The sequence below is a fragment of the Camelus bactrianus genome, chromosome 23 (genome assembly GCF_048773025.1).
Source record: "Camelus bactrianus isolate YW-2024 breed Bactrian camel chromosome 23, ASM4877302v1, whole genome shotgun sequence".
NCBI classification, from domain to species: domain Eukaryota; kingdom Metazoa; phylum Chordata; class Mammalia; order Artiodactyla; family Camelidae; genus Camelus; species Camelus bactrianus.
The window spans coordinates 12,383,011-12,398,358 of NC_133561.1; the positions used below are offsets into that span (position 1 = coordinate 12,383,011).

Sequence of the window (15,348 nt, forward strand, 5' to 3'; positions counted from 1 at the left end):
ATACATCAGAACATTTTTTGCATTTTACTTCAGTCAGTGTGCAGTGTTGATATCTAATACATGAGCTCTATAACACAGAGCTGGAGAATTACATTCACAATCCCTGATCTTCAATTCTTCATAAAGAACTGAAAGCTGAATTCTTTCTTCTAAATTTAGTACCAATTCTCTTCTGATAGCAAAACCTGACTTGAATTGATAGAGGCCTCTTTATCAAATGAATATTTACATGTTTCAACGAAAAAAATAGTTTTATATTAAGGGTGCTGTCCAGACAGCCTTTAACCCTGGGAGTTTTATGTCATCTACTATATATGTTCCCTATTACATTTTTTAAATTCTGAAAAAATTCCTAAATATGAATTCCCAAATACATCTGGCTCTAAGGAATTTGGGAAAGAAAATACAGGCCCATTCTCTCAATTAGGGTTAATCCAATCAAGGAGAAAAGCTGCCACCATTAGCTTTGAGTTCTTCTAGTTCAGTGGTTCCTAGACCTGCCTGCATATCGCAATCGCCTGGGGAGCTTTAAAATCTCTTAATTCCTCAGCTTTACCACAGACCCATCTAATTGGAATCAATGGAGGCAGGACCGAGGGATCGGCATTCCTGAGACTCCCCAGCCAATTCTAATATCTACCCAAGCCTTAGAATGACCTAGTCATTCCCACGGTCTTTTCTGGTTGAACCAATCAGAAGCCTCCTCTGGCCACCTCCCACGACCAGATCCAGGCAGCACCCACCTACCACCAGGCACAAACAGCTGCAAACAACTGGAATTGGTAAAAACAAAAGGCGTTCACATATTACGGGTTGAACTGTGCCTCCCCCGCCACCCCCGCCAAATATACGTCCTAATCCCGAGAACCTCAGAATGTGACCTTATTTGGAAATAAGGTTGTTGCAAGTGTAGTTAGTTGAGGTCATACTGGAACACGATGGGCCTTTAATCCAATCCGACTAGCGTTCTTAGAAGAAGAGCAGATGGACACACGGAGAGGAGAATGCTGTGTGGAGAAGCGGTGACACACAGGGAGGAGGAGGAGACAGCCACGTGACAAAGAGAGGCCGATATTGGAGTGATGATTCTCAATGCCACCAGGCATCCAGGATTTCTGGCAAACTCCAGAAACTAGCAAGAGGCAAGAAAAGAAAGGATTCTACAGATTTCAGAGGGAGCATGGCCTCACCAATGCCTTGATTTCAAACTTCTGGATTCCAGAATTATGAGAATAAGTTTCTGGTGTTTTAAGCCACCTGGTCTGTGCTACTTTTTTCACGCTGTCCTACGAAACTACTGCACCATGTGTGTGGGAGGAAAGTACAGCTCAGCATTTGGAATGTTCTAGAGCTCTCGAGATCCACCACGAATACAGCTAGTCATGGGTGTCACAGCACCCATGTAACCAGGGGTGAACTGAAGGGGACAGCTGGTTCACCACGAGAAATGGAAAGAGTAGTAACTAACAGTCAGTGAGGGCTTAGTACCTTCCAGGCACACATCACCTACACTGTCTCACTTAATCCCCAACAGCCCTTTGAGGGAAATACTATTTTCATCCTCATGTTAGAAAAGAGAAAGCTGGGGCTCCCACAGAGGAAGCCATTTGCCCCATGTTCTCCAACAATGAGAAGAAGAACCAGGGTTTGAACTCAGCTGGACCTGATCCTAAAGGGCCTGCTCTCCACGTTGGCTTGGGAGGAGATTCTCGGGGAGCCCAAAGAGCTCGTCAAGGTGACTTTCTTTAAGAGTCGGAGGCTTAGTTCAGCCTGCTGCGCTGCAGGAGTGGGAGTCAGGGCTCCGCTGTGACAAACACAGGCGTTTGGCATCCAGCTCCTGCAGCTGCCAGAAAGAATTAAACCAAGTATATGAAAGCAAAGGAAAGGCAACAACAAAAATGCCAGCGCCAGCAGCAGCGGGAGGGAGGGCCCAATTACTACCGGTTGAAGTGTGAGGAAAATTCAAGTTGGGGATGGTTCAAGGTTATGTTGAAATTCCAAAGCAGTGGGCTTGCATAACCATGAAACATGGAAATTAAACTATTACTGATGTTCACACTGTTTATTTCAGGACTTCATTTCCCGTCTCACTCTGTCTCAACAAGTCTCAATTCAATCACGCACTCACCACCACAGAGAAAGGGGAAAAGATGGAGACGGGTGTATGCGTGTGTGCGCATGTACGTTAGAAACGTAAATAAATTAGGAATAGGGAAAACAATGAAAAGTATAATATAATCTACTTTGTTTGCTTCTGGTCATGCCCAAGCATATCACGTGAACTGAAGCAAATTGCAACCATTATAAAGACCCAACAACTTTCGAACATTTTTTCCAGCAAAAGCTGTCTGAATTCACCAACCAAAGCACGGATAGCTTCTGACTCCTTAAGATAATGGTCCCTAGATACAGTGAGCATTTCCTATGTCCCAGATGCAAACAGTTAAACCCCATAAGAGCCTTACCAAGAAAGCTCGGTTATCACCATTTTGGAGAGGAAGAAACTGAGCTTACCAAACAGGAGTAACTGGCACCAGGTAATAAAGCTACTAAGGGAAGAAACAAGATTTGAAACTGGGGCTGACTGTCTGACTTGAGAGCTGGATCTCCAAGACACCATGTCATTCTTCTCACTCCACATTTCTGCCTATTAGACGGTACTATCCATCCTGCATTGTTCAACGGCGCCTCTGCCTTTAGCATTTATTATGCTTCTGTTAAGTGCTGTGTATGTGCTGATGACTAACCGCACAGCTTTATTTTTCTCAGACTAGAGATTTTAAGTTATCAAATCAGAAAAAGCAACCCAGCTTACCTTCCCACACACTTGATTACAATGCTTTCTTCAGTGGGCTTGTATTTGAAGCAAACAATTTTTTTTCCCATAGACTTAGAGCAGAGTGACTGCACACACTTTCAACTAAGGCTCCTATTCAATTTTCATAACCCACCTGCCAACTTGTAGTTTGAAAATAAAATGAAAAAAAATACATCTGCACTCCAAAATTTGAATTCCTTAAACAAAGTACAGGACAAAGATGATTGTTCCTTACCCTGCCCTTCCCCAGTCCAAAACAACACAGCACAATACGGTAGGTCCCTGGCAGTATGGCAAAGAGTAGATTTATTTTTTTAGAATATGGATAAAAGACTGGAAGATCAAATCCATCAAAAGGAATACACTTAAGAGATACAATCCTTTTTAAAAAAATCAGGAATTTTGTAAAGATTTACAAAAATGAAAAAAAGCCAGAAAGCTAATTGGAAAACTTAATATACACAAATGTCAGCCTTCAGTCTGAATAAACAATATTTGTGGAAAACTTTGCTTCACTGATCATGACACTTTCTGATCAATTGACAAAGATGGTTGTAGAAAAGAGCTGTGCGTCAGAGATAATGCTAAATGTTCACCACACCCTGTTTCATATTCCTCATTCCTGAAAATAATAAAAAGTGATATTTTCTGACCCCTTGAAGGTTGCTGAAGGCAGATGATGAGTTCTAGCCAGTAAATAGTCAATGGTAATTAGTCATTTCCAGGATGAGGCTGTACAGAGGAAACTCAATTCTCTATTGCCCTCCCTCAGTGATCAAATCCCCCGCATTGCTGAGCCATAGAAATGTTACCCTGAGAGTCACCTGAATGTATAGCAGATTTCTTGTGAGTGAGGCATATAATTCCACAGGAAAATCATTTGGGCCTGGTGTTTTCTTTGTGGAAGGAGTGTTAATAAGGAACTTAGTTTCTTTAACAAGTCGAGTGATACCTTGACGTTAAAGTATTAGTGATGTTCACAATGTGTATTTCAGGACTCCATTCTCCCTCTCACTTTGTCTCAGCAAGTTTGTGTGTGTGTGTGTGTGTGTGTATCTACATATTTTTCTTGAAGTATAGTCAGTTTACAATGTTGTGCCAATTTCTGGTGTACAGCATAATGCTTCAGTCATACATGAACATACATATATCATTTTCATATTCTTTTTCACCATAAGTTACTACAAGATATTGCATATAGTTTCCTGTGCTATACAGTATGAACTTGTTGTTTATCTATTTTATATATATATTAGTTAGTATTTTAAAATCTTGAACTCCCAATTTATACCTTCCCCACTTCTTCCCCTTGGTAACCGTAAGTTTGTCTGTGAGTCTGTTTCTGTTTTGTAAATAAATTCAATTGTCTTTTTTTTAGATTCCACATATAAGTGACTTTGATTCATTTATGCACTTATTATCATATTTATCCAGGAACCTCTGTCCATTTTTCTCTATTTTTGGTCTTTGTAGTTCACTGACTATTTTACTCTTTTATTTATTATTTCCTTCTTTCTACTTATTTTGGATTTGCATTATTTTTTTTCCAGCTTCCTAAGGTGGAAAAGTCTTAAGGACTTTTTGGGTCACTGGTATCAGACCCCTCTTTTTCAATATAAGCATTTAATGTTCCACATGTGTTTGAAAAAAAGTACATTCTCCAGCTGTTGGCTGGAGTGTTTTGTGAATACCAATTAGGTCAAGGTGGTTGATGGCACTGTTCATTGAAATCTTCTATATCTTTAATATCTTTTTTCTTAAATTGTTCTATTGATTGCTTAGGTGAGGGTATTAAGAATCTCTCACTATAACTGCGGATTTTTCTATTTCTGCCTTTAATTTTGTCGATTTTTGTTTTGTGTATTTTGCAGTTCCGTTATTAGGCACACGTATATATATCTTCCTGATGAATTGGCCCTTTTATCATTGGGAAATATCCTTCTACCTCTGGAAATCTTTTCCCTTGATGTATTCTCTGAGATGGATAGAGTCTTATTTTCAACTTACCTGTATTTTACATTTAAAATATGTATCTAATAGATAGAATGTATTTGGGACTTTTTAAACATCTATTATGACAAGGACTTTTAATTGGAGTGCTTAGAGCATCTACACTTAATACCAGTTTTGAGACTGTTGGATTAGGTCTGCCATTTTACTATTTGCTTCCTGGTTGTCCTCTCAGTTTTTGTTCTTTAGTTCCTCCTTCCCTACCTTCTTCTAGATTAACTGAATATTTTTAGAATTCAATTTTAATTTACTTACTGGATTTTTACCAATCTCTTTACCTTGATGTTTAGTTGTTAAGAGATGACAACATAAATCCTTGACTTTTTAGAGTCTATTTAGTGTTAATATTTCATTACTTCCCATAAAAATATAAGAGACTTGCAACTATATATGCTCATTTACCTCTTTCTTTGTCCTTGAAGCTAAATATGTCACGTTTTGTACTTGTATACATTGCAAAACTCCATAGTAAAGTATTGTAATTTTTACTTTAAAGTTATATGTATTTTTTTAATTAAGAGAAAAGTATCATCTTTTAAATTTGACCTTATATTTACAAGTATTACCTACTATAGGGTTATAGGAGCTACTTGGCTATTACGAGAAGCAACACCCGCTATGAGTGAGGAACAAGCTCTGTGTTCCCCACTGGTATTAGAAAGTGACTTGGACTGCAGCATGATTTAAGCTGTCTTGATTAATACAAGGTACTAACTGCAGTATTTTTGTTTTTATTTTAAAGTAAGTCAGTTTGTTTTGGAAGCAGAGCTTCTCGAGTTTTTATATAAGGTGTTTTAAAACATAATGTCATTTTTATTGGCTTTCATAAATTTGCTGTGGGACATCAATCTTGCAAAATAAAATTTGTCAGTCATGGTACTTCCCGGCAAAGTGTGACAGATTATTTTATTCATCATTGACTTTCTTATTATGAGTACCATACCTTCCTGTCTATTAAGATCCCCTTGAGACATCCTAGAGTTTTTTCCCTTGCAATTTAAATTATTCTAGACATTTTGGTTTTCCCATTTTATACTTTTAAAACTTAAAGCTTTTAACCAAACCAGCTACTTCTTTATGTAAGTATTTTGTTTCACTAGAGAATGGTTTCAGGCTTTTCTCCCTCTCTATAATCTATGTCAACTCCTTCCAATCGCCAGAGCCCAGATTGATCAAGCTACTTTTATTTCAGACAATCCAACAGAATTATAATAATAGTAATTCAATTTAGCTTCTGCTTTGATCTTTTATTTAACACTGTTAAATTATCAAATCCCTAATATTTACAAATCCATCATTTTATTCCAATCTTTGATAAGCAAGGGTAGGACCACCTGTGCTTCATATATTAATGGTTAGTAAATAAAACATACAGTGTCTAGACAATTATATAATATTGTCCAATTTCACACAATGGATCATATACTTTAACTTATTAAAAAAAAATTCTGAAGACAAGTTGGGGATTTAGGTAATTGCCCAAATTCTCTTTTGGATACAGAATCTCGGTTGTCCATTCTTAAATATCTTCCTGCTGTTTAAGATAAACAGAGAAGTGCTGTTCCCATTTATTGCCTATCTCTTCCTTCATTCTTTTGTTTACTCGCTGTCTTTCCTGCTTCTCACCCCTGTGGTTCCACCCTTCCCGGCTGGCTGGCAGCTCTGCTCCCCATGGCTCCCTACTGCAGTGGCATTGGTTACTATAGGTCCTCTTTTATAGGAGGAGAGCAGAAAAGAAAAGAAACATATTCTGCCCTCAGGGTGTGGGGTCAGCGAGAACATTTTTTCACACTGCCTAGATTAATTATTCTCCTGACATTATGCAAGAGAGTCTGAACCTTTCTCATATTCTCCCCTGGTATGTGTCCAAACCTGACAGAGAAAGGAGAAGGAGAAAAAAAACAAAAACATTGTGACACATAGACCAGGTGTTGCAATACGTACAGTGGAGCAATGGTGAATGAAAACAGCCTAGTGGGAAGTCAGGCATATATACAAATAATTTTAATGTAATGTGGGATAGATCAGAGCAGCAGGATTTACAACAGGATCAAGTACTGGGGAAGGAGCCTGAACTCTGCTACTTTGCCTGGAGGGTCTCAGGAGAGTTTTTAACATAGGATGTGACATTTGAATTGAATGGAACTGACTCACACCTTTAGCCCTTAGTATTAGCAATTCTCTCAATTCTCTCTGCCTGCAGCAGCCTTTCCCCAATTCTCTCTTTGCACAACTTATAACTATTCTTCAAGTATTTGCCTAAGTATTACCCTTTATAAGAAGCTTTGTGGTGATACCTAACTATAAACTCTACCACTCTCTATCACAGCGCCCTCTTCATCCTATTCCTAGAGTTAATCACCTTCTTGATCGATGATGTAATTAATCATTTTTTGCATTCATTCATTTTTTTTTGCCTGTTCCCCCAACTTGTATGTAGGCTCCATGAGGGCAGGAATCTGAGAAATCCTATTCACTGTTATATAGTCTCATGTCTAGCACATAGTAGGTGCTGAATAAATATGCCTTGACTAAGTTAATTTTAATATAGTTACTTGTTTGAATGTGTATCATCTCCATTAGACATGAACCTCTAAAGAGAATCCACTTGTAATCACCTTGCAATTCTTTTTGGGATGGCAATTCCTCGCACCCTCTCACATGTGGTAGATGCTCAGTAAGTTCCGTGTGCATAAATAAATGAACAAATACACAAATTGTTACTTATTCTTCTTTTGTCCATCACTTTTATGGAAAGGGTCATAAAATATTTCTAGACAGGAATGTTTTTTTAATTTATCAGAAAGTTCAAGGAAAAAATAAGTTGTGTCACCCCAACTTAAGCAAACGTAGTTCTGCCATCTCACAGGAAGAAAAACAAAGTCAACCTTTGAGATTACTTTCTATATTTGATCGGGGATAAAATTGTGACAAGACGAAATATTCAAGAATGTGACCACTAAATAGAAGCCTGTTGAAAATACTTGATTTTTATCCTTGGACATATCTTGGTAGGTTAGCAGTTTACAAGGTGACCAGAGATGACATTTCCTCCCTGCCAATGTTTGGTACATTCTCTTTGCCTCAAATGTGGCAAACATCTTGAATTTATGCCTTGATGTCCCAAGAGTACGATGACTTTGCAAGGCCCTTCACGTGGCAAGTCTACTAGCATGAAGACGAGTCAGAGCCAACAGAAGTCTAAATTTTTAAGATAAAGCACTGTCTGATTTTAAAACCTACACTTGGTCATAATAAACCTTTCTTTAGATTTATGCCTTCATAGGATTTTTTAAGATTGGGTATGCATTTCCTGTCATAATAATCTTGGAGTCCTTGACCAGGGTTAAAGAAACTGCTATAAAGGTCAATTGAGTCGGTGGGGGGAGGGGGGTGGGGAGTGAGAGAGGAGGCAGTAAAACTCACCCGTAGAGCATGTGTAGGATGCAAGAGGTCCTGGTTCAATTCCCAGTAACTTCATTAAAATTTTTTTAAAAAGTCAGTTGAATGATATTTAACATTTGGCCACAGCCTTTGCTATTAAGTCAATTCAAAATGAACAACTATTGAATACCTCCTACGTGCATAGGCAGAATCAAATAGCTATCACTGGTTCCCTCATCGTGTGCAGTCTGAGGGAAGACGCTGATATCAAGGCAGGCAATTACAGGTCCACGTGGACCAGCACAGGACATACTTGTGGTGCCACAATAACTCTTAGGAGGAACACCTAATCCACATGGAATCAGGAAGAGCATTCCCCAGCTGCATGTCAAATGCTGTAAAAGACATCTTGATTCTGATTTATTTTTTTCCAGAATAACCTGTATCTTCAGAATGGCTTTTCTTTAAGCATTGCCATCACACTCTTATTTATTGAATTTTATCCTTAGACTACTCAGTTTTGATAGCATGCATCTATCTGACATCTAACTTAAACCGGTGCTCACTGGTTGACAAAGCCATCTCTGAACTCCAGGTTATGAGAGTTTCCTGTAAACATACATGTTAAGGCTAGTTCTGTCCCTCAGGAATTAATTTTCAGTGTGTGAGAACCAAGATTCATCTGCTTTATATTATTATCCCAGAATAATTATTATGGCAATAATTATTATGGTGCAGCAAAATTTGGGGGTTGGTGGGGTCTATGACATGAGCTAAACTCGATATGGAAAAACAATTAAATTTTGTAAAGCACAGATTAAGTACAAAAGGTATCAGGATAACAGCAAGTTCTAGTGTGGCAGAACTGGAGAAATTCTAATGTGGAGACATCACGGAGACACTGGCCATTGGAGATAATGTAGTCAGATTAAAATATTCTATCTACCCTAATTACACAACCCGCTAGTACTGAGTACTCGCTCTCTCCCAGCAACCAGGGCAATTATAACTTATTGTATGTATTGGCTTAGATGTTTCTCTTTACTACTAGACTGACAGTTTCTTGACAGTTGGGATCAAGTCTTTGAATCCTAACACCTAACAGAGGAATAACATAAAACTGTGGTACATAATGTAGGCTCAATCAACACTGTTAAATAATGAATTGGTTGGTGGAACAATTAAAAGTGCCAAACCTTATGCAAATTAGATAGCTCCGTGAAGACAGCTACGTCTGTGGACAGTTTGTTTTGTCCACATTTGATTCCAGAGCACCTAAGACACTCAGTAAGTTTTTACTGAATGAGTATTGTCACTCAGGTCTATGGAGTGGAGATACAGTCTCTACAGACAAAACTTTCTCAACAGAGTGAGCATCCTGCAGCTGAAAGATGCTTAGGGTTGCAGGAAGTACCTCCAAAGGCTGCTTGATTCATATTCTCACATCTTGGTTAAAGAAGAATGGAAGCTCCCTTCACCTGGATATACCCTTTGCTTGTCCACTCGGGTGGTAAGGAGTGAACTTCAGTCACACATAGTAGAAGTACAGCTTGTGTGAGCAGAAGAATAAGAAATAGGGTTTTTCAGCCTCCAACCAAGAAACATAGTTTACTTATTTAGGATGGAATTTTATTTGCACGTCAAGATCTATCCAGCCAGGATTAGAGCCATGTGAGAAAGAAAAAAAAAAAAAAAAACAAACCCAACCATCACAACACTGGCAAAAAAACACATTTTCACAGGTTAGCAATAAAGCAAAACATTTTTCATTCTTGCCTCAAATTTTTGGCACAGCCTGGCAGCAATTTTCTCCAGTAGAAGGGATGAGCAAAGAGGAGAAGGGCAAGATGTAAGTGGAGTGATCATAAACACTGGAAAAGGAGGAATGTTCTAGATGCTGCACAGAGGCCTGATTTTTTGAGAAGTCTTTAAGCAGGGTTTCCGTGTCTGTTTCTTTCTTTTCTTTTTATTGAAAAGCATATTTTCCTATCCATTAAGATTTATAGTTTTCTGCCAACTACTTCACTGGAACAAGTTTTCCCTTTACTTTAACAATGCAGATATTAGACTGTAATGTACCCATAAAAACTTCTTCTCGGATAGTGCTTACAAAATGCATTTCTTTAGGACTCAAAACGAACACAAACACAGTATATGCAATTTGGAACCAAGTATGGCTCCTACTTTTTTGTTAGACAAGTGTGTTGGTACCACTGTCATTTCACCAGAAGGTCAAATTCAATATATTAAACATCTTCAGGTTTGGACAACCACATAATCTAACAGTTTTCAAGAAAAATAGGACAGTCACTGACTTCTCCTCATTTGATCGTCTGTATGGCTTTCCTGTTAGCTGGGCTCCAAGAAAGAATCCATCTTCATTTTCCCATCATTGCCCAACCCATGGACTTTGTGGCATTCTCCACAGCATACTAAAAAATGAAGGTCTGAAAAAAGGGATTTAAAAAGAGAGAAAATTTCTTAATCATGCTTTCATAACTTTTGGTGAACAGTTGGTTTAAATTTCCAAATAACTCTGTTCAAAAGGATAGTATCAAAACACATGCAAAAAATAAAAGTCTAAATAAAGCACAATAAATTATTTCACTGCTAAGGTATTAGATTTCAAAGAGAGAAGAGAGTACACATAAGGATATTAGAGTGGACTATATTGGATCTTTGGGAATTGCTGTCAGATATTGATGAAAACAGAGAGACTGTAGGAGATCGGTTAAAAGAGAGAAATGATTACATTTGGAAGAACAATGTGGCCTACGTGGCCAACAGAGATTTCAAATGTAAGCTAATAGCAACCCACGAAAGAACAAAGTTGGAGTAAGTCCCACATCTTTAACCACATTTACAATCATTCAGCATCTGTAAAAATTTTTACATAGCATTTTTCCTCATTTCAAAATTTGCAAAATACATATTTAATAGGTTTAGCATGTCAGTCAGTAATTTCGTCCACAGGCAGTGAAAAGGATTTGTTTTTTAAAAAATGAGCTGGGTTTTGATGCTGCTGCCCTTTCGGCTCTGTCCCAGCCAGCTGTAATCACGGCTGATTCACAACCCAGGGATGCTGTAAACAACATGTTCTGTACATTTCAGCATCCATGCTGGTGAGAAAACCCACTAGCTTATACTTTCATCTTCTTTCTCCCCAGTTTCACACCCCAGCAACCTGGAACAGAGAGGCTGCATTTTCAAATTACTTACTGTCCTCCTGACCTTACCAAAAATCACCACAGAGGAAGAAAAAGATGTGAGAAAGATGTTTCCAAAACATGTTTTCCTATCTGATAAGGAATATTAACCATTACATTTGAAATGATCAAAGATTATTCAGATTGAAACATAATTTGCGAAAATAATAATTGAAAAGCCAGCTGGGACAGTAACTGGGAAATTGAGCTGGGTCAGCCAGTTCTGCAAAGGCAGGGTTGTCAAGAACACCTGGTCTTGAAAGCCCCCTTTGTGATGATCTCATTATAGTAAGACAACCTGAAGTGGTCACAGCATGAGTAGCTGTCTGTCTGCTTCATTTCAGTTACATAGATGTTACTTCATCACATGATGCAAGCTTTTCAAACAGCCCCTAGTTGTATTCTGTCCTTTCTTCCTATCCCTGGTTGTCGGTATTTGTACCAAGTAAACAATTAGGAAAAGAAAAAAAAAGATCGTAGATGTCAAAGGCATGCTAGAACGGCATCCTGAACCGATTAATCCTACTCCTCTTGTAGCTTAAGATCTAGTACGGCAGAATTTGCTTCCGGGTAGAGCATCAGCACTTCAGTTACGGTGTACAAGCACCTCAATTAATAGCTGATTGCTTTCTGATCAGAAACCTTACCTATCTTTGTGGACAATACCAAAGAAATACAAAAAGAAATTTCTAGGTGAAAACCTCTCAATGCTACCCAAACTTTACTAACATTTATAAGCCCTAAACTGATTTGATATCAAAACTTTGTTTGGTATTGCATAAACAGGGGTTTGGAAAACTTTTCCACTCAGCCCATTTCATCTGCCATCTGTAACAACCTTCTATTTCCTCCATATTCCTGCAATTCCACAGTCCACAGGTTCATAAGAGAATACGGTGACTTGCAGCTGAATTACAAAAAGAATTATGCATATATGGTATAACATGGAGCATTTCCTGGAGATGGAGATGGTTTAGGAAGGGGATTTATTTTCTTAATTTACTTTCTCAGCTATAACATCTTTCCAATTTCACTGGAAGTAAAAACCATAGCTAAGTGTAATACAGCATTATTAGAGAATTTACATCTGTTGGTGCTTTTCAGTAATATCATTAGGACAGATTTTTGAATTTGTTTCAATCTTGATTACAGTCCACACAATGAACAAAAAAAAAATATTTCTACACAATGGCAAATCTTAACTGAAAATAATACTGCTTAAGTTTGAAAAAAAAAGAGATTTTTTTCAAGGAAAATCTTCCACTTCGTATGTTGAAAGAAAAAACGTAAGTACTAGTGAGACTCAGCGTCATCCTTATGAGAGATTACATTTTCATCTGAGATGATTTAGGTGGCATGATGATAAGGATATGGGAAAAATAAACTTGTATTAGGGAGGAACAAATCTGATTCCACATTAGATCTGTTCCTTTGGCTCCAACCATGTGCTCTGTTCCCTACGCTGACTCATGCTGGTTCTGCACCTTTTGTAAAAGAATGTTGCCTGGAGCCTGAAATACACAAGATAGCCCATTCTCAAGGCTCTGATCTTTAAGGGTATAACACTTTCCCATTCATATAAAGATAAAAAGTTGCAAAATAGGAAATAACATTTGTCTTGTTGGAGGTTTACAGGGACACCATGACCTGACCCATGTGGACAGCTGCAAGAACAAAGGATTCTGACACCAAGAAGTTTGTAACAACCAACTGCATTCCCTCCCCTTTTATTACAAAAGGAGCCTGAATTCTGACTTGGATTAAGATAGTTCTCCAGGACATTAGTCTGCCATCTTCTTGGTCTGTTGGCTTTCTGAATAAAATTGTTATTCTTTGCCCCAGCACCTCATCTCCCAATTTACTGGCCTGTCATGTGGTGAGGAGAATGAGTTTGGACTCCATCACAGCCTTTTAGTTAAAATGTTTTGCAATTCTATAATGAATCGATGTCACAGCTCTTTAGGTGTTTTTCTTCCCCAAAGTCTCTCTTCACATTCTAGTTTCTAGGAATATAATGATCTAGCATTGTGGTTAAGCGAAAGTGCTCTGGGGTGAGACATCTTGGACCTGAGACCTCAGCCAATTCCCTGCTAACTTGTGAATTTAGCCAGTTATTCAACCCTTCTTAGCCTCAGTTTCCTCATCTATAAAACAATGACCACATTTCTCCCATTATAAAATTGTTGTGAAATGGAGACAATGTGTACAAAGGGCTTCACTCACTGCCAAGGATATAGTAATTGCACTGTATCTGATATTAAATTGGCTAAATGTTTATAATAAGAGAGTGATTATCTGCTGCTCAGCAATCTGGGTAAGGAAAACTACAAGCCTTGTAAAATGTGGAAACCCCATCTTTTTCCCCCAGGACAAGAACCTCAGCCTTCCAGGACATGGTTACTGCTCATGACCTCATCCTATACCCAGTCAATATATCATTACTATCCTCTCAAGCAAGTTCAAACTTCTCTCCTCCTATACCCACACTCCTCAGTGGTTTAAGCACTCCATACCTTAATGGGCAGAGGAACTTTCTCCCAATGTTCTACTTTGTTTTCACTCTATCCTAGTGACCACTCCTCAAGTCCAAGTTTATTTACCATGGAATTACTATTGTTGTAAATCAAATTCCAAAGAAAAACAATTATCAATAGACTTCTTTTCACTTAATGTATTATCAAGCAATATAAAACACAGATCTAACCAAACACATGTCCTCAGTCTGTGAAGGAATTCCTCCTAGGTTGACCTGCAAATTTGGTTTCATATCACTGACTCCTCAAAGAAAAAGAAACAAAATAAGAACAGTGTGTCCCTGCTGACTACCTTTGAAGAACCTCCCTCATGTGATGGAGAGGGACACCCAGCTGCAAGAGGTTTTCCAAACGGATGTTGTTTACTTGGTTTCTTAGTATTAAATTGTCTATTTTTATTCACTTTAAGAATGTGACAGATGAAAATATTCAGCTTTCAAAAACTCATAGGTATCTATTATCTATTGCTATATAAAAAAATTACCCCCAAACTTAGTGACTTATAGTAGGGACCATTTTAGTTGTTCATTATTCTTCGTCAGCTGTTTGGGCTGGGCTCAGCTGAGAAGTTCTGCTTCTGTTACCCAGGGTCATTTATGAAGCTGCAGTCATCCACTGATGACACTGGGGTGGTATGGGATAAGTTGGCCTCACTGACATCTCTGGAGGTTGGTGGTAATAGTCGGCCAGGACACATGTCTCCAGCAGGACAGTCTGGGCTGGGGGCTAGGTTCCGGAGGACAAGAGCAGGAGCTGCAAGACGACCTGAGACTTAGGTACACACACCATCACTCCTACTACATTCTGTTGGTCAAGGCAAGTCATGTGGCCAAGCCCAGAGTCACGCATACACAGAGAGGGATAAGCACTGCCATGGTGCAAATATTCTACCACATCACACAAACCTTTGTAAGAACAAATTTAGCCATGGTTATTTTCTACTCATCTTCCTGATTCACGTAGCTGACTTTCTTTCTTCCTATGCACTATATGCCCAGTGCTAGTGATACAGAAGGAGATATACACAGCTTTTGCTCTAAGTGGTTTCATCTCTGCCAGAGAAGAAAGTCTAGTAGACTTCCTGGATGGTCAGTGGCTCAACGACCATGTGGTGTGATCAGTCATGTTCAGCTGAGCTGCTGAGCCTGGCAGATATGTGTGCCAATCATCACAAAATCGACTGAGCAAGAAAGTTTGTAAAGCCAACCTTATTACTTCATGACAACAAAATAACAGAATCAAGCAAGTCATGATTTTTTTTTTTTTTTTGCCAAGACTTAAGTCAATTATATTGTCATCACACTTGTATGACAGCACAGGTTTTTGATCTCCGTTTGAAGCAGATTAGGGTAGTAGTTAAGAACTTGGCTATGCAAAACAAGATACATATATACAT

At 38.4% G+C, this 15,348-nt stretch overlaps 1 long non-coding RNA gene across 3 annotated transcripts in view; it reads right to left on the reverse strand.

Annotated features, from left to right (window-relative positions):
- The window catches only part of LOC123613998 (uncharacterized), a 302,347-nt gene that overhangs the window by 150,526 nt on the left and 136,473 nt on the right, over positions 1-15,348 (reverse strand). For 2 of the 3 annotated variants that reach the window (XR_012501798.1, XR_012501797.1), the window contains exon 3: positions 10,528-10,659. This is a non-coding gene — a long non-coding RNA (uncharacterized LOC123613998). Of the gene's footprint in view, positions 1-8,534; positions 10,660-15,348 lie in introns of those variants that run through there. The other variant, XR_006721453.2, reaches the window with a different exon arrangement.